The following is a 19,603-nucleotide window of genomic DNA, read 5'->3' as shown; positions in this document are numbered from 1 at the left end:
TAGAGAGTGCAGATTTCCTCCCAATTCTTGTTTTTGGTCTGAAGTGATCGCAAGCGCTGAGTAGGTCTGAAGCTACTCAGAAACTCCACAATATTTTTTTGTAGCCGCTCTGCGATCCTTTCAGTCGCACTTCTGCTAAGCGAAGATACACTCCCAGAGGGCGGTGGCTTAGCGTTTGCACGGCTGCTAAAAACAGCTAGCGAGCGATCAACTCGGAATGACCCCCATTGTGGCTTCCTTTAGCACATGCAAATATTATAGAAAAGTTAACATTGTTTGACATACTGTAGCATATGCAGAAGGACTAAAGTTTGGAAAAGCAAACCTAGAATATATAGATTAGTCAAGTTCATCTGTGCATTCTGATTAGATAAATGCCAACTACAACATGTCAAGACTTGGGCTATGTACAGTTCCAAGGTAACACATATAAAAATCAATGGTTTTTGGGAACAGTTCAAAAGTAGCAGAAGCATGAACTGGCATATTCATAACTTCATAAGATTTCAAATATGAGGCATATGAAGCAGTAGTCTGTTATTTATCAACTGTAACTGGCCCAATGAAAGGTAACATTGGATCCCTCCTGGTACTCCTGACATGTGGGTACCAGAGAAGTAAAATAAAGATGAGTGCTACTGTATGTTTTACAGTAAAGATTAGTTCCCACATATGTTTAGTAATAGCACTCCCTTAGTTTAAATAATATCTAATTCATTTGCCAATTATAGCACTTTTGGCCCCTAATATTTCCTATACTCAAGTAACTACTTACTTACAACCTTCTTTTATTGATCTGACATAATCCATTGTGACAAAGAACCCTACAGAAGCACCTTGGACAGCTCAATGTATGTAAATTGGATGATTTAGAATTAATGTGCTCACTAAGTTGTAATTTTTAGACAACATGAATGTTCAATGCAGCTTTCCCTTATTTATCAAGGGTAACAAACTAGCCAAAGTACCATGGAGAGTCATTTTGGTATGCTGTTGGTGGTGCGGGTACTTTGCATAAGACAGCCTTACTGTCCTGTGATATTGGCGACATCAGATATTTGAAATGAGTATCACCAAAATCTATTTGTACTACTCAGTTCAAACAGTGTATCTAGTAAATGATTAGAGGCATTTTAGTTATTTATTTATTTATTTTTGTAAAATAGAACCTTTGATTTATTTTCAATATTGGACCATAAAAACATGCTTTATTTAGAAAATAAATAAACAAATTAAGAATTGTTAGAAATACTAACAAAATAAATACCATTAAAATGCCCTTTTGAAACTGATTCCCTTACATTTGCTTCCTGAAAAACTAGAGAACATCTTTCCTCTGGTTGCTCCTTCTGTATGTCTGACCAGTGACCAAAGTGATCAGTGATGAATGAGATATGGTGACTTTAATATTATCTAAACCCTGTTACAGCAAGAATGGTCATGCATTTATTTGATTAGATTTTCTAAAGACTGAAGTTGTCTACATGATATGGGGCCTGATTCATATCCCGTTGCTCCTGCTGTACATGTCACAAAGTACAGAAATTTGGTACTTTGTGCATGTGCAGGACCCATACTGTGCATTTGCAGTACAGATCCTGCGTCGTCGGAAGCAAACTGTTGCAGACATCAAGTTATTGACAGTGGAAAGTGTGGGTCTTCAGGGGTCTAACTAGGTGCCTCCTCTGAGTTTAAGCCAGCTAAGAATGACACTAGGCTTGCCATTTGCATGACATAATCACCCATTACTCACATCAAGTTATTGACAGTCTGCAGTCATTTGCGGTGGGAAGGGGGCGCAACTGCCTCCGTTTCCCAAAATGGAGACATGTTGCCTTCGTTTTGTTTCAGTGCCAAAGCCAGGGTCTCCACCTTCCAAATTAGATTTCCTGGCTTCTAGGAAGGAGCTGCAGTGGCCCCCCTGCTTGACCTCATTGGTCAATCATCCAGCTGATGGAGTCGCAAGTGATCCAATGCTGTGTTCTTGGATGCAGCACTGAATCACACACGCATGCAGGAGGCATCTACTTATACCAGAAACCTCATGCTACATTGCCATATCTGTGCATCCATGCAAGCAGCAGCTATGCACACTTTAACCACATCTGAATCAGGTCCATTTAGCATAAAGTGTGCCAAAAAGAACAAGTGGGATGGGCACTGGGAATGAGTGTTCCACTAATAGCTGCTGCTACAAGGAGAGTCACTCCTTATACATAAACATATATAAACACTATTTAGCAGCGCTGGACAATATTAAAAAATATATATGCGGATGGATTATTGCATTAGCTGTAAATATTTATTTTATTGATACACCATAGATATAAAGGATGTATAAAATGAATAAAAAAGTTTAAACTGTCATAAAAACAATTTGTGTAATCTGACATATTTTTACAGCCACGAGTTTCCTCCCTCAGGTCACATATCAATGATACAACGCATTTTCTCAAATTGATTAAAAACTTCCAATGGAAGGACACCTACAGTTTTTTAACATTGGATGTACAAAGTTTGTACTCCAATATCCCGCATGATTTAGGGATACAGGCAATTTCTAATAGATTGGAAAAAGATGGTGACCTGTTGGAGGAACACAAACAGTTTATTTTGGATACCATAGAATTCATCTTAAAGCATAATTATTTTCTGTTTTTAGACACTTTTTATTCACAAGTGATGGGAACGACCATGGGGACCAGATTTGCGCCAAGTTACGCCAACCTATACATGGGAGTAGTGGAGGACCATCTAATTTGGGGCAGTGACTTTGGTGCGAATCTGGTCCTCTATGGCTGTTATATTGATGATTTGTTTATAATTTGGGATGGGGATTCACTTTTGGTGTCATCGTTTGTAGATCACCTTAATACCAACCCTTATAATTTGATTTTCACTCACTCCGTTCACACCAGCTGGATGAACTTTCTGGACTTGACCCTAAAGGTGATAAATAACATGATTGAAACAAATAACTATGTAAAAAAAAGTAGGAACAAATGCCTACCTACATTATCAAAGTCAGCATTATCCACCTTGGAAAGCAAATATTCCGAAGGGTCAATTAACTTGTCTAAAACGCAGTTGTTCTAATCAAGAAAAATTTTAGGAGCAGGCAACTACCATGCTTAACTCCTTTAGACAAAGGGGATACCCTGAACCCCTTTTGGAGAAAGCCCTCTCAGAAACTTCACTGTTAGATAGAAGGGAACTTCTCTCCCGAAGGAAATTACCTGCAAAAAAATTAGAAAGACCCATAGCCTTCATCTCCAATATACTAAATACTGTCCGGCTATTAAACGTATTATCAAGAAAAACTATAATATCTTGAGACAAGATCCCCTTTTGATAGAACACATACCCCCTAAACCTAATTTTATTTTAAAAAAAAATACTTCACTTAAAAATATATTGGCACCTAGCTTTTTGAAGGTTGAACCCTTACCGAAAGAGGTAGATACACGCCTAGACTGGCTCCCCCCAAAACCAAATGGGTTCTTCAGGTGTGGGGGACACAATTGTATTTCATGTAAACATGCAGTTGATCTTAGAACACAGAAGGAAGCTAAGGAGAACAAGAAATACTAAATAAAAAGTTTTATAAACTGTAACACTCCCTATGTTATATATATATTCTCATTTGCACTTGCAACCTCATGAACGTCGGGAGAACAACATGAAAACTAAGGACTAGGTTTTTAGAGCATCGCAGGAATGTTTAGAATCATGTAATGACACACAGTGTGTCCAAACACTTTTCTGAACATCACAGAAGCGACCCTACAGGTCTTAGTATTGTGGGGGTAGAAACCATAAGAGCAATTAGTGCACCACGTCCCCTCGCATGGCTCGCTTTGCTCGCCATGCTTCGGGCATGGTGCCTTCGCTCCGCTTTGCTCGGCACAGATTACTGTTCCAATCGTAGTCCACGTGGATCGTTAAGTATGAAAAGGTTCAAAAAAAAAAAAACATAAAAAACTCATGTCGACCTTTTTTCACGTCGACCTTGTTCCTGTCGACCTTTTGTCCATGTCGACCTAAGGTGTGTCGACCAATTGGCGTCGACCTAAGGTGTGTCGACCTTTTTGTTGTCGACCTGGAGTCCGGATACCATAGAAATATGTTTTGTATAAGCGATTTATTTGATATGAATGGGTTCAGAAGGATTGCTGTATATTATTTAAAATATGTTTAATGTCATTTTGCCAGCTCTTGTGTTATCTAAAAGAAAGCCCAGAGATTGATAGAGCAGCACTATGTGCCTAAATGCGCATGCGCACATGCACATACAAAGTCCCAATTGGGGATATGTGCTTGTATCACTGGGAGACATGGCGCATGCACGGGTGCCGTGGACGCGTGACCGGCGTCATCACAACGTGGTGGCATCGGGAACGCGACCTCCGGGGGTCACGCGCATGCGCCATGTGTAGAGGATTGATGACTATAGTGTCCCAAGTAAGCCCTACACAGCAGGCGATAGATGCGGCAGGGCGGCGCCACGTGATTGGCGCCGTCGCATCAGGGATGATGCCGGTCGCAACACTGGTGTATGCTGCACATAGTGGGGACTATTGTTTCCACCTAGATATTATTGTTGCACCATGTGATTAAGCACATGATCGGATTAACATCATCACATGATTAAGTGAACCAATGGAGATGTGTGGATCAGCGGTTACCAAGCAACTGCTTTAAACAAACTAGTAAGGGCTGATCCACCCATCTGAAAATGGGAAGAAATTCAGTAATAACTCTCTGTGTATATTTGGAATTTTTGAATAAAACAGTGAGTATATGTATAGTATATTAATGGGTCTGCCTCCCTCACTTTTACTAAGTGTTTTTTATATAATTAATGTTAATTGGATTGATTGCATAGCAACAGGTGCTAACAATAGCACCACCCAACAGGGTATATAAACCCAAGCTAGATACATCAGAACTACCTTTGACAAAGCTGCATTTTGGGGACAAGCAGCGAAACATGTAAGGAGGACCTCACCAGCACCTTAAAAAGACTCCAAGGACTTTTACAAGAATTGTCCGAACCAGCACTGCACTTTATTCTCAATAGCTCAACTACTCCACAAATGGAAGGAGGCTTGTGATGCAGTTTCCAGCAAATTTGCATCCATCACCACGCCAATATACAAGTGGACATCTACGCTAATGGTGGACTGGTAAATATAATTACTCATCATAACAAAAGCCTGCCTGAGAATAATAGAGCTTAACAACTTAAGTGCAAAGCTTTCACAGGACCGGACTCTATAAATATTGTCCCTAGGAGCAGAGGTGTCAGATTATACAAATTGTTTTAAAAAGCTGGTATACACGGGAGAGATGTGTGCTGAGCGATGCGGGGGAGGACGGGGGGCCGCTCATTTCACCCAGAGGGTGAAATGAGCGACTTGCTAGATTGGCCTACATGCAGGCTCAATCTAGCACCAGCGATAGCGATGCGCGGGGCCGGGCATCGCTATCGTTGTGGGGGGTACACACGAGTGATCTGTGCTTAAAATCCAAGTAATCTAGTCAGATTGCTTAGATTTTAAGCATGGATCTGTCCGTGCATACCCCCCTTAAGTGGTCATGGTGAGGATATGGAATCAGTGAAGAGTTATTAGGGGTAGGCTTTTGGGGGTAAAACAGTAACATAATGCCATGATCTAATAGATATAATATATTGCCAATATTTGTGTATCACAATTAGAATAATAATTCCACAATTTATTTTGTGCTAGAATATTTAACTAATTGCCTGGCGTTGGTCACATCCACATCAGGCTGTGCGTTATCTGATTAGGGCACAAATAATGTGACCAGTCAGAAAGGCAGACTGGACAGTTGACGCAAGATACAGTATATGCATCGCTGCAAACTCCCCCAGTGTATGCAGTGCTGCTGATCAGTTAGAGGAGCAGTCGCCCGGGAAATTCAAAGTAACCCCCCCCTAACCCCCCAGTGCATACCTGGCACCTGTTCAAATTAGCAACCGCTGGGAAAATCAAAGTCGCAATGGTCTGATGGTGAGTGTCGTGATGTGTTAATGGGGCAATTGTATTAAGCCTGGAGAAGTGATAAAGCAGTGATAAGTGGAAGGTGATAATGCACCAGGCAATCAGCTCCGAACTGTCAATTTACATATTGAAGCTGATTGACTGGTGCGTTATAACCTTGCACTTATCATTGCTTTATCACTTCTCCAGGCTTAAAACATCTGCCCCATTATTTGAAATAGCAATATTTTACAAATGTTTTTTTTTTTTTTTATAAAATCATTTTGGATAAGTTTTAAATATATGTTCTTGTCTTAATTCAATCCTAAAGAAACCTGACAATTTCTAAGTGTTTTTGGAAGAAAAAAAATTATTTACCTGTTATATGGTTTTATAATGACTAAATATACAGTAAGGCTACAGCAACTATACGCATGAAAAGTATGAACACTGATTATCCTTCCATGCATAATTCATTGAGTGCAGTACTACAGTTTACACAACTATTATTTATTACTTTCCCATTGTTCTCATTGAAACTATGTACTACTGTAATGTAAAACATGTGATGTAGTGACTGCATAGATACACACATTTTGTCTCTACCAGTTTATTTGTTTTGTATCAAGTGGATTTCTTTGGTAGACTACCTCTCCATGAAATGGAAAATGAACCATGCTGTGATTAATTTACATAAGCATATAAACTTCCTCTTGTAAATTACATTGCAGTGCCGGGCTACCATCTCACAAAAATCCCTTAAGCTGCTTTCAACATCAAAATTGTAATCTTACCATATGCCAAACTACTCTAAATGCTCCTGTTGCATTTGGTCTGGCACAATACCAGTCATTCAAATTTAAAGCGAGCAGATAAAATCCAGACATGAGATACTGTATATCCAGCTTTAATGCTGATACTTACACTGCTTGTTTGGTCACAAGTGTTTTAAAGGAATGTGGAGAACAATAGGATGGACATGACTTGGTAAATGGATGGCACTGTGGGCTAGTTTTACTAAGAAAGCCTCCGCTTCCTTACAGATCATACCCGCCAAGAAGTGACAATTTATAAAAGCATTCGCTTTGTAAACTAGCCATGTGTTACCCACAAGGGGCTGCAGCCACGACTTTTAATATACTCATGGGATATCTGCTCACTTTCATTTGTGTTTTAGTTTTGTTTTGTCATTAATTATCTAGGATCAGCAATATTTAATAGGGGTCAGAGGCTGATTCAGACCTGATCACTGCTTTGCGTTTTTGCGCAGCGCGTATGCACCGCAGTGCGCATGCGTGTTGGAACACAACAATGGGCATCGCCGGTCAGCGACGGGATGGTGCGAAAAATCCGAATGCACAGGCATTTGCAAGGTAATTGTCAGGAGGAAGCCGTTTGTGGGTGGTAACTGACCGTTTACTGGGAGTGTTCAGGAAAACGCAGGCGTTCCCAAGCGTTTTCAGGGCGTGTGTCTGACTCAGCTCCGGCCCTGATCAGCCTGTTCTCAGCCTCTCATAGAACTGTAGTAGTAAGTCCTGGGCTAGGCAGAGACTGCACAAAGTGGATTTTTGCAGCTCTGTGTACACATGGAATCACACACTTGCACGGTGAATTTACACTCCCCCTGGAGGCGGCGACTATCTGAATGCAGGACAGCAAACTTTACAGCCCATCAATCAGATCTGAATCAGCCCCTAGTCAGGTATAGGTTTTAGCTATCATTAAACAGCTTAAACATGTTAGTCATGATGCAGAGCTGAACATGCACCTGATTGCTCCAGGAAACAGACATGCGTAACTACGGGTGATGCAGATAGGATGAAAGTGTAAATTTGCCTGTTTCCAGACATATCCTTTGCCCCAAATGTAGGCTGGTTCAGCTGCTCACTGACAATGATGATGACTATGAAGCCAAGTGTACGGAGAGAGGGCAGGTGCCTGCTGGCAAATATACACAGTTATGTCTCTGCTTGCAATGTGGGAGCATCTATGCCCTATTTGTGTAAAGGGGGGTACTCACGGAGCGATCGCTGCTTAAAACTTAAGCAATCTGACTCCGTGTGTACCCCTCACAGCGATAGTGATGCGCAGCCCTGCACATCGCTATCGCTGGTGTTAGATTGGCCTGGGTGAAATGAGCAGCACCCCCCCCCCCCCTCCGCACACTCAGCACACATCTCTCCCTAGATCTGCCTGTGAATACGGGCCTTAGGCTATGAAAGGGAAGTCACCTTTTTCAAGATCCCTGCTCCCCACCCCACTATGCACACAGCTTCACATTTGTTGTACCTCAGTGGCAGTCTTTATGACCCCGAGACGTCATTTAGGACAGTAAAAATACTGTGCAATAGGAATGACTATTTTGTTTAAGCTGTGACACTGCTGTGTAGCGACTTCCTGTAACCATGCTTGGGTCACGCAATGCATGTGTGTCGCCACATTGAACTGTGCATTCATCTTCATATGATTTGCAGACACTAAGTAGGACTGTTGTTAAAGTGGTGTCAACCATAGGCGCTGATTCCATGGGTGCTCCCGGGCCCGAGCACCCACAGACAATCAGGAGCACCCACGGAACCAGCCGCTGCCCCTGTTACTGCTATCCTCCGCAGGCCCCGCAGAGGATTGAGACACGCTGTGGGCTGCGAAAACGCTATCTGTACAGTGCAGTATAAAAAAACACACCAAAAATGGCCACCGCCAATTAGGAGAAAGACACTAGAGGTCACATTTGACCTATTGCACCGGTCTCCCTGGCGGCGGGCATTTTTAAGGGTTTTTTTTATACTGCACTGTACGGAAGCATTTACACAGCCCCCAGCACGTCTCAATCCTCTGCGGGGGCTAGCAACAGGGTTGTGTATATTTTCTGGTAAAACTATCACCAAGCCCCCCCCCCCTCCCTCCCCCAGGACGCAGTGTGTGTCTGTGTGTGTCATCTTGCCCCCCTCCCCCAGGATGCTGTGTGTGTATGTCATCTTGCCCCCCTCCCCCAAGACGCAGTGTGTGTCTATGTGTGTCATCTTGCCCCCCTCCCCCAGGATGCATTGTGTGTATGTCATCTTGCCCCCCTCCCCCAGGACGCAGTGTGTGTATGTGTGTATTATCATGCCCCCAGGACCCACTGTGTGAGTGTGTGTCATGATGCCCCCCAGTATATGTATCACCAAGCCCCTCTCCCCCAGTAAGCAGTGTGTGTGTGGTACCATGGCAAACCCCCCAATGTTTAGCAACCACCCTCCCATGCTTTGTTGGCAACGCACATGAAACCCCTGGCAACGTGCTGGAGACCCCTGCGAGCATGGAACCCAGAGCATGAAACCCTTGGCAACGAGCATGAGACCCCTGAAAACAGACAGGTCATTTAAAAGTAATTAGAAGCCTTACTGTGTTGCATCATTTATAAGGGCCATTATTCTGTGTGGGGCATAAAATGGTGTCAGGGCCATAACTGTGTGTGGCGTAATATGTAATTGACGTTACAGTGTGTGGCATAATGCATAATGGGCATTACGGTGTGTGGCATATTGTGTAATGGGCATTACGGTGTGTTGCATAATGTGTAATGGGCATTAGTCACTGCCGCGGCTGCCCACTCATTCCCGCTCCCGCCGAGCACCCACCAGCAAAAACATAAATTGGCACCTATCGTGTCAACTACTACAAAACCATATCAAGGCAATATAGTGTGTGCACTGACAGATATTGCAGTCCACTGTACCTGCCTTGTAGTAATTTATATTTCTTTCATGTGACTGCACATGTTTATTACCATTTGTGTATAGGTCTGCCTGGGAAGGGAACTACATATGAGATGGCTAAGTGCCAGTGATTCTTAAACGAGGAACCAAGCAGCCTATATTTGGTTAACAACTGGATGTAGGATATCATGCTATTGGTCCCTTCAAAATCATAATAGGTAGGCAAACTAGAAAAGCCCACTGGTAGGGTTATTGTAGGGCTTCTTTACTGCTGTATAATGGGTAATGGCATTCAGGGTTGGACTGCATGGGCCCCTACCACTGTGTTCCCCCAGGTGGGCCCTTCATGCCCCAGTCCGACACTGCAGTCATTCATTCCTTTCTCCTTATGCAATGACCCTCCTGTGATGTGGCCTGTAGCTCTGGGGTTAACTACTATAATCACCAATTGCAGCAGAAGGGGTGGGGGCCTTTCTATTTAAAAGTGGCGGGTGTATAATTTTACTGAACTCCTTCCACTAAAATCAACCAGCCCTGGTTGTGGTAACCATAATTCAGGGAATACCATACTGGAGGGTTCTTTAATGTAATTTCTAAATTAAAAATGCAGAAATGATCATTTTTATGTAAGAACACCGTAAGGCAGGACTTCTGGTTCCGGCGCCCATGTGAGGAGACGCTGGCTGGCTCAGCTCCGGTTCAGACCCAGCTAACATGTCCTAAAGAGCCGCACCAACTCATGCTACAGCTGCAATTTTAGGTTGTAGCCAAAGGGGAACACTTGGGGCATGCTATGGAAAGGTTTTATCTGGCCCCATGAAAGTTAAACAGCAGCACCAGTGCTCAGAAAAGAAGGAGGCAAATTCTAAGATGGCTACCACGTCTGAAACGCAGGTGGGAGATCAGCATGCTTCTGCTTCAGAACCCTGTTCTTTACCTCTTTCTCAGCCTACTGCAGCAGTACCAGAGGGCCCTGTCACCTATGTTGATGTGAGACAAAAAGAAAAAGAAATACTGTGCATTGGGGCACACTTGTAATAACTAATTAAATTTGCTAAAATGTAACTTTAAATTTCTGCTTTTAAAAAGAAATGAAAGTCCACAGTAAGGATTAGATAAGAACAAAGTTACCCATTGGGGTTGCATATGAGAAGGTGAGTGTGTATGAGGAATCCTTAGGTGTGGATACATCACCTAATCTTAGTCTAGGAAGTCTTTATTTTAATTCTTTCATGGTATTCAACAATATGCAACCTTAGTGAACCAATGGTGAAAATATAAGGTAATAAAATAGCACTTTAATTATGATAACATTATCTGTTTGATCTTGCTACTATCTCAGTCCTGGTGTGTGATGAGAAACCTGGACATGTTGATAATTGAGAAAATATAGGCAAAGTGCTCTCATCCAGATATTGCATTGCTAAGCAAAGTAGCACCTGAGCATGGGTTCATTAATAAACTATAGATAGCGAGCTACGCTGGCTACTTCTTGACATAGTTTTATAAATATATATATTTCTGTGTACGTTTAATTTTAGATGTCTGGGTATATTATTTATATGGTAAGTATAAAAATTTTGGTAGCCAGAGTGAGATACAATGTGGTGCAAAATATAATGTAGATTGAGAATTATCTAACGGTTTATACATTTCTGGGCAGTGTTTAACGCTGACTGCTCTGATTGTTTGGTATAACAATGCAGAAATGAGAAAACATCAATATCAATTTAGAGTTTAGAGATATCAATTTAGAGTTCATGCATAGTGATTTAAGGATTATATTCACATAGGTACATAGGTGTATAGGAAGTTCCATGGAAAAAGTACAGACCTCCTAGGAATACCAAGTGCAGTAATAACATTAACTTAATACAGAAAGCAGAAGTGGTGGAGAAACCTTATACGTGAGCATCAGCCTCTTTCTGTTCTCTGACCGGGAACATATGAGTTACAATACATTACATTTTTCCAGGTTATAATCTCCCCTTATACCCACCCATAGAGGTGGGAGAAAAAGGTAGAAGAAAAACTCAGAAAAACAATTGAATACTGTGGTATTCAATCTCTCAGAATACGTGCTGACACCGGCTGAATTGTCTCTCCTCAATAAGGGACTCATTTGTACCCACATTGCTACAAAACAGCTTTTATTGGCAAGTAGATATGCACTGCCTGGGTAGACAAGTTAGACTTAAAGATTATTTTTTCAAACACCCCTTGGTTCATCACAATAGAATATCACTACCTCCGACAATACCACATGCACGCTAAAAAGACCTAGCAGCTTTGATCCACCTGTTACCAAGCCATCTATACAGACCTTCATGAGGGTCCTCAAAATAGACACTGTACCTTTTATTGATCAACAAAAATCTCTTATAATATCTCCTTGCTTGGATAAAGGAAAGCCATTAAAACATTATGAAATGACACAAACCTGGTCATCAGAGCAGCAGACAAGGGTGGCGGAATCGTTTTGCTCAATTACAATTACTACTTGCATGAAGCCAATAGTCAACTATCGGACCCAGACTGCAATTTGAAATTAGTCTATGACCCAACTGGTATGTACAAGATCGATGCTGCCATCAAGTTAGGATTGAACAATGGCTACATCACCACGGCTGATTTTTCAGCACAAACCCATCCTAAAATACTGTTTTTGTACACTCTGCCCAAAATCCATAAGTCCCTAACACCCCCCCAGGGAGGCCGATCATTTTGGCCAGGAGATCGCTCTGCCAACCACTCTCACAACTAGTAGATTTTTATCTGCAACCACTTGTAAGAAGATTGGACAAGATACCACTGATTTTTTGAACCGATTGGGAAGCATCACAGATATTACACAGGATTCCCTTCTGGTGACTTTGGATGTCTCAAGCCTATACACCAACATATCACATGATCTTGGCACACAGGCATGCAGAAAATTGCTGTCTGATAACGAAAACTATTTGGACCACCTGTGGATTATCTTATGCTACTCATCAACTTAATTCTCAACAAGAATTACTTTCTGTTTGAAAATCGATTTTATCTTGAAAAATAGGGAACGGCGATGGGGTCCAACATGTCCCCTTCTTATGCCAATATCTTCATGGCGGAGTATGAGTGCACACACATTACGGGAAACACCCAATTCGGGAAATATATCCATTTTTATGTGAGATACATAGACAACCTGATCCTCATCTGGCAGGGAGGTGAGACCAAACTGTAGGAATTTGTCAATTACCTGAATACAAGACCAGGATTAATAAGATTCAGCCTCATGTGTAGCTCACATCAATTTTTTGGATGTGTTGGTTACTAAACATGATGACAAGATCTCTATGTCAATATATATCAAGGACCCCGATAGGAACATTTTACTTTTAGCCTCAAGCTTTCACTCAGCACCACTCAAAAGAGGCCCATTTTCACAACTCCTTAGAGTAGCCCACATCACCTCAGACCTGGATAAAATTCCTACTGCCTTAGAGGTTATATGTCAATGTTTCCTTGAATGTGGTTACCCCAAGGAAGAAATTGGGAAAGCCATTGCAAAAACTGAATGACTCAAGAGGGAGGATCTTCTACTTAAGAAGACCAATACAGAGAAAATTGGTCCTGATAAACTCAACTTCAGCATGTTCACGACAGCCTCCCACTACATCTGCAAAAAATCCTTGAACATTGGCATCTTATTGCAAGTGACCCAACTTTAATGACAACTGTGGCTGACAAACCAAGATTTGTCTATAAGCAAGGACTGAACCTTAAGGACCTCCTGGTAGTCACGGATTACTCAAAAAGAAACCTGAAGAAAAACACTTCCTGGTTGGCAACAAGATCGGGAGTGTTTAAATGTACCAGATGCTCCAACTGCCAATTCTTATTGGTAGGAAACCATTTCATCAACCCGAAGAATCAGAGAAAATACACCATTAAGCATCATCTTGACTGTAATCGCAAATTTGTGGTGTATGTATTGATTTGTCCATGTAATTTACTGTACGTTGGAAAGACAAGTAGGATGCCTAAAAAAAGACAACGTCAACACCGTTCATCCATTAAAAAGAATCTCAACATCACAGAACTGAGAGACCTAACGAATTTACCAGTTGCGAGACATTTCAAAACAATCAAACATACAATTAACCAACTGAAATGTTGTATCATTGACCATATACCGCCACTCCAAAGAGGAGGAGACAGGAATAAAATGCTGATCCAAAGAGAACTTCAATGGATATACAGACTCACATGTCTGGCCCTTGATGGACTCAATGAGTACTTCAGACTGGGTTGTTACTTGTAATACACACTTTTATGTGTCATGCCATTGTTTGCTTGATCTTAATTCTGCTGACTTTTGTACCACCATAGCCTTTTCATCATGTATATCAACTGCTGCATGCTCTAAGATTATGTTGACACTGCCGTGTGTCACCTCTGCTCTGTAAGCGACAGGTTTGCATCTTTATTTACACTGTGTGCTTACTATTGTTGTGATTGTTTTACTCTCATGCATCTGACTGTCCAATGGATATAACAGCAATAGATCCATACCACACTTGAAATGCCCAGGAATGCTCCTGGGAGCTAAGCAGTGTTGGGCCTGGCCAGTACCAGGATGGGAGCCCTCCTTGGAATAACAGCTGCTGTAATGCGCTTTGTGGTCCATTGTGGGATTACATACTTGCTATACACTTAGACACTTTTGTTGATTTGGGCACCTCTGTGTGCTTACTGCTGCTGGAATATTTCGGATTATGGTCATTTGATTCCCCTTTGAATGTGACTTCAATACAGCCATACCACACTGGAAATGCCCAAAATTCTGTCTGATCTTGGAAGCTAAGCAGTGTTGGGCCTGGCCAGTACCTGGATCTGAGACCCCCGGGAATACCAGGTGCTGTAATGCTCGTTTTTTTCATGGGTGACATGACCTGATACTGCTAAACTTATTCAGCAACAAGAGTGTTATACATTGCTACTGTATGTTATGATTTGGTGTTGTTCTCTCATTGCTTTATTTACATTGACTTTCTGGACATATCAGAGACAGTGTCTCTGTGCACTGCGCTCCTTCTGTGATTTAAGCTATTATACACTGGCCACTTGCTCTTGGAGCTACGTGTTTTATGTGTTTCTGTTTTTCATGTTTCACTTTTATATTCATCACTACCAATTATTTCTCTCACTCACATCGCTTTCTATCTACTGCACTCTGTGTTTGGTTCAACACTCAGCAGGCTGCATGATCACCATGTACCCTAACTAGCTGACAGCACCGATTCACTCTCAGCACTAGCTCGGTTTACATTACTTACTCCGCCCACACAGCTGCAGTGAAACAGCCAATGGGCTTGCAAGCAGCCCAACTGCACACTGACAGCATGGAAAGTGTTTGTGCACATTTAGCTCTTTTTTTTGCCTTTAAAGAGACGCTGAGAATGGATCTCATTAGCCCCTGAGGAAAACCACTAGAAGGTGGTTGGAATGGCTGTCGCTGCTACATAGATACTGTTTGAAATGTGAACTGATGTTTTTGGAATAAACATCCTACTAAACGTGAGTGCTGCTCTTTGTGCTTTTTTCATAAAGTGAGTGTGTGTGTATGTATATATATATATATATATATATATAGAGAGAGAGAGAGAGAGAGAGAGGTACTCCTAATTATCTCAACTGGCGCTTTGCTTATATTTTCTCAATTATCAAGATGTCCAGGTTTCTCCTCCAACACCAGGAGTGATATAGTAGCACAAATAAACACACAGATGTTGTTATCATAATAAAAGTGCTATTTTATTACCTTAGATTTTCACCATTGGTTTACTAATTTCTCTAACGTCCTAGTGGATACTGGGAATTGAAGATTACCATGAGGTATAGATCGGATCCATTGGAGCCTGGCACTTTAAGAAATTAATAGTGTGTGCTGGCTCCTCCCCTCTATGCCCTTCCTATCAGACTCAGTTTAGAAAATGTGCCCAATGAGCCGGGTGCATTCTGTTGCTCTCCAGAGAGTTTTCTTCAGAAATTTATTTTAGTTTGATATTTTCAGGCAGCACTGGCTGACAACCAGTCTGCCTGCATCGTGGGACTTAGGGGGGGGGACCGAACCAACTTCCTCAGAGTTAATGGTTCGTATCCCTGCTGACAGGACACTAAGCTCCTGAGGTGATGTTTCTCATACCACTCGGATGTGAGCCCACGCCGGCAGCATGACGCCAGCCCTAACTGATGCCGAAGCAGATGTGGTGAAGTGAGTGATACTCCGGGGTCCCCGGTGAAAATGGCGGCATGAAGGGACAGCGATCACCCGGCTGCGGTTCCCGCTGTGTACTCACACTGGCGTTATACTTGTAAAAGGGGGTTGTGCACTCTCTTTATACACACACATGGAGAAGCCGGTAAAAATAACATAGAATAACCGCATGCCATTACGGGGGCAGGGCTTCCAGGAGAGTGGGACCAGAGGCTAAAAGGTACCATTACCTGCTGCTGCTTCTCTGAATAGGCTACATGCAGAGACTCTTCCTCCTCAGGACCCACTGAATTACCAGTTGTATGGTACCAGGGGGTTATAGTGAAGGGAGGAGCACATAGTCAATGGTTGTACCGCTGTATAGTAAATTACACATAAGAGACACCCAGCGGGACGCTGCCCGGTCTGTGGTGTTGTGTGCTGGTCCCAATCCTCTCTGTGTCACTCCATTCAGGGTTGTCTGGAATAAGTGTGCTGTCTCCCTAATACAGCACTGTGTTTCATACTAATCTCTGTGTTTTCTGCTCAAGCATGTCTGCAAATAAGTCTGTGTGTACTTTATGCAAGGCTAGGTTTACACCTTCCTCACAGGGGTCCCTAATGTGTACCCAATGCTCACTACCTTCACAGTGTAGTAATATGCAGGAACCTGAGTGGATGGAATCATTTAAAACTATGATTACAAGTATAAATTCAGAGTTAGCTACGGCTAAACAAGAAAGACAAACACTGAAACAGTCTATGAACACTCTCATGTTAGCTGCTGCCGACCACAGGCAGGCTCATCAGCCCCCCCTCCTGTTGGTCTATCATAAATGCACTTTCCCGCAGTTATTGCAATCTGACTCCGATTCTGAACTACCAGAGTTTGATGAGGGAGGTGCAGAGGTGGACAAGGATAATTCCCTGTCCCCAGGAGTTGAGGCCTTCATTTATGCTATTAGAGAGGTACGCAATATCCCAGATAAGGAAGCAGAACCGGAATTGTTTTTTAATGTGAGACCAAAGTCCTCTGCAACCTTTCTGGTTTCCAAGGAATTAGATTCCCTGGCTAAAGCAGCATGGATAAATCCTGACAAAAAGTTTATTACCCCTAAACGGGAGCTAAATTAATTTCCTTTCCATACAGAGGATTGAAAAATCTGGGAAAACCCACCAACAGTATATACCTCTGTGTCCAGGCTGTCACGTAAAATTGTTTTACCTGTATCTGTGGCCATTTCTCTCAAAGACTTAGCTGATTGCAACATTGAAACCACTCTTAAATCAATTTATACTGCAGCAGGTGTAGCCCAACGCCCTACCATAGTATGCGGCTGGATTTCTAGAGCCATGGTAAAATGGTCTGATGATATGCTGAAAGTGTTGCTTACACTACCTCAGGACGAGATAGTTACATTACTTCAACATATCCAAGATGCTGCAAACTTTATGAGTGAGGCTGTTAAGGAACTTAGTATCATTAATGACCGTACCACTGCTATGGCAGTATCGGCTAGTAGAGCCCTATGGCTACGACAATGGTCAGCAGATGCTGATTCTAAAAAAGGGGTTGAGAACCTTCCTTTTACAGGTGATGCCTTATTTGGGGAAGTACTGAACAAGTGGATATCTCAGGCAACTGCAGGTAAATCTACATATCTGCCGTCTGCTCTGCCACATGCTAGACGTCCCTATCCTGGGCCCTCTCTGCAGTCCTTTCAGGTGGCCAGTTTCAGAGGCAAAGCCAGGGGTGCCTCCAATGCTACTAGAGGAACTCACGGTAAGCCCTTCAAACCAGCTGCTGCTGGAACATCAGACCAGACCTCATGGTCCTCTTCCACGAAGCCCTCCGCATGACAGTTTGCCCCAGCAGTAATGCAACTTACTGGTAGGTGCTTGCCTTCAACACTTCGCCCACATATGGGCACAGTCCTGCCGGGATCCTTGGGTGAGAGACCTCATATCCCAAGAATACTGGCTGGAATTAAAGGAACTCCCTCCTCTCAGATTCTTCAGGTCAGGCTTACCAGCTTCACCGGTAGCAAGAGTTTCCTTATAGGAGGCAGTGCAAAAACTGCTTTCTACAGGAGTTACTGTTCCAGTACCTCCTCTGCTGCACACAAAGAGGTTTTACTCAAGTCTCTTTGTAGTCCGGAAGCCGGACGGCTCTGTACGACCGATCTTGAACCTCAAATCCCTGAACCCTTATCTTCAAGTGTTCAAATTCAAGATGGAATCACTAAGAGCAGTGATAGCAAGTCTGGAGGAGGAGGAGTTTCTGGTGTCCCTGGATATCAAGGATGCATACCTGCATATCCCCATTTGGCCCCCTCACCAAGTGTTCCTCCGGTTTGCTGTACTGGACCATTTCCTGTTTCAGGCCTTACCCTTTGGTCTCTCCACAGCCTCAAGGGTATTCACAAAGGTCATGGCGGAGATGATGCAACAATTGTGCATGATGGGTGTCAACATAATCCCGTACCTGGACGATCTCCTGATATAGGCGGTGTCCCGGGAACAGCTGCTGCACAGTATCGACTTGACTACTCGTCTGCTTACGGATCATGGATGGATCCTCAATTTCCAGAAATCTCACCTGGAACTATCTCAGAGAATTCAGTTCATGGGAATGATCCTGGATACAGTGTCTCAGAAGGTTTACCTTACAATGGACAAAGCTTTGACTATTCAGTCTATGGTCCGTTCGGTACTGAAACCATGCGAGATCTCAATTCATCTTTGCATTCGCTTGCTGGGCAAGATTGTGGCCTCCTACAAGGCAATCCAGTATGGCAGGTTCCATGCGCGACCATTTCAACTGGATATGCTGGACAAATGGTCGGGATCTCACCTGCACATGCATCAGCATATAACCCTGTCACCGAAAGCAAGGATATCCCTACTATGGTGTCTACAAGTCTCCCATCTTGTGGAGGGTCGGAGTTTCGATACCCAGTCTTGGACTCTGTTAACAACAGATGCCAGCCTCTGGGGTTAGGGGGCTGTGACCCAAGGGGCACAGTTCCAGGGGACATGGTCGTTTCAGGAATCTGCTCTTCCAATCAACATCCTGGAACTCAGCGCAATTTACAATGCTCTCCTACAGTCCTCATACCACCTTCGGAAGTAGGCCATCCAGATGCAGTCGGACAACGCCACAGCAGTAGTGTACATCAACCGACAGGGAGGAACAAGAAGCAGGGCTGCAATGCGAGAGGTGTCAAGAATACTCCTCTGGGTGGAAGCCAACACAAGGGCCATCTCAGCCATTTACATTCCAGGAGTGGACAACTGGGAAGCGGACTTCCTAAGCAGGCACGACCTCCATCCAGGGGAATGGCGCCTTCACCCTGAGGTGTTTCAACAACTTATTCACCGGTGGGGTTGTCCACGGGTAGACCTGATGGCTTCTCGTCTCAACAAGAAACTCCATTGTTACTGCTCCAGAACCCTGGCCTCTGCCGGTTCTCAAGGACCTTCTTCCACAAGGACCATTTGTCTATCCAGACTTACAGCAGCTACTTTTGACGTCCTGGAAGTTGAGAGGGAGATTTTAACCAGAATGGGTCTTCCATCTAAGGTTGTTTCAACTATGATCCAGGCCCGTAAGGTGGTTACATCCAAAATGACCACCATATTTGGAAGAAATATGT

At 43.0% G+C, this 19,603-nt stretch overlaps 1 long non-coding RNA gene and 1 pseudogene across 1 annotated transcript in view; both read left to right on the top strand.

Annotated features, from left to right (window-relative positions):
* The first annotated feature begins 4,708 nt into the window (after positions 1-4,708).
* LOC135064064 (uncharacterized) overlaps positions 4,709-19,603 on the top strand; it is a 96,314-nt gene continuing 81,419 nt past the window's right edge. The window contains exon 1 of the long non-coding RNA XR_010250386.1: positions 4,709-4,792. This is a non-coding gene — a long non-coding RNA (uncharacterized LOC135064064). The remainder of the gene's footprint in view (positions 4,793-19,603) is intronic.
* Positions 14,499-14,618, top strand: LOC134948446 (5S ribosomal RNA; annotated as a pseudogene).

The sequence above is a fragment of the Pseudophryne corroboree genome, chromosome 1, assembly GCF_028390025.1.
Source record: "Pseudophryne corroboree isolate aPseCor3 chromosome 1, aPseCor3.hap2, whole genome shotgun sequence".
Taxonomy (NCBI): domain Eukaryota; kingdom Metazoa; phylum Chordata; class Amphibia; order Anura; family Myobatrachidae; genus Pseudophryne; species Pseudophryne corroboree.
The sequence above is the reverse complement of the archived record's forward strand: the minus strand, read 5'-3'. Positions and strand labels throughout refer to the sequence as shown.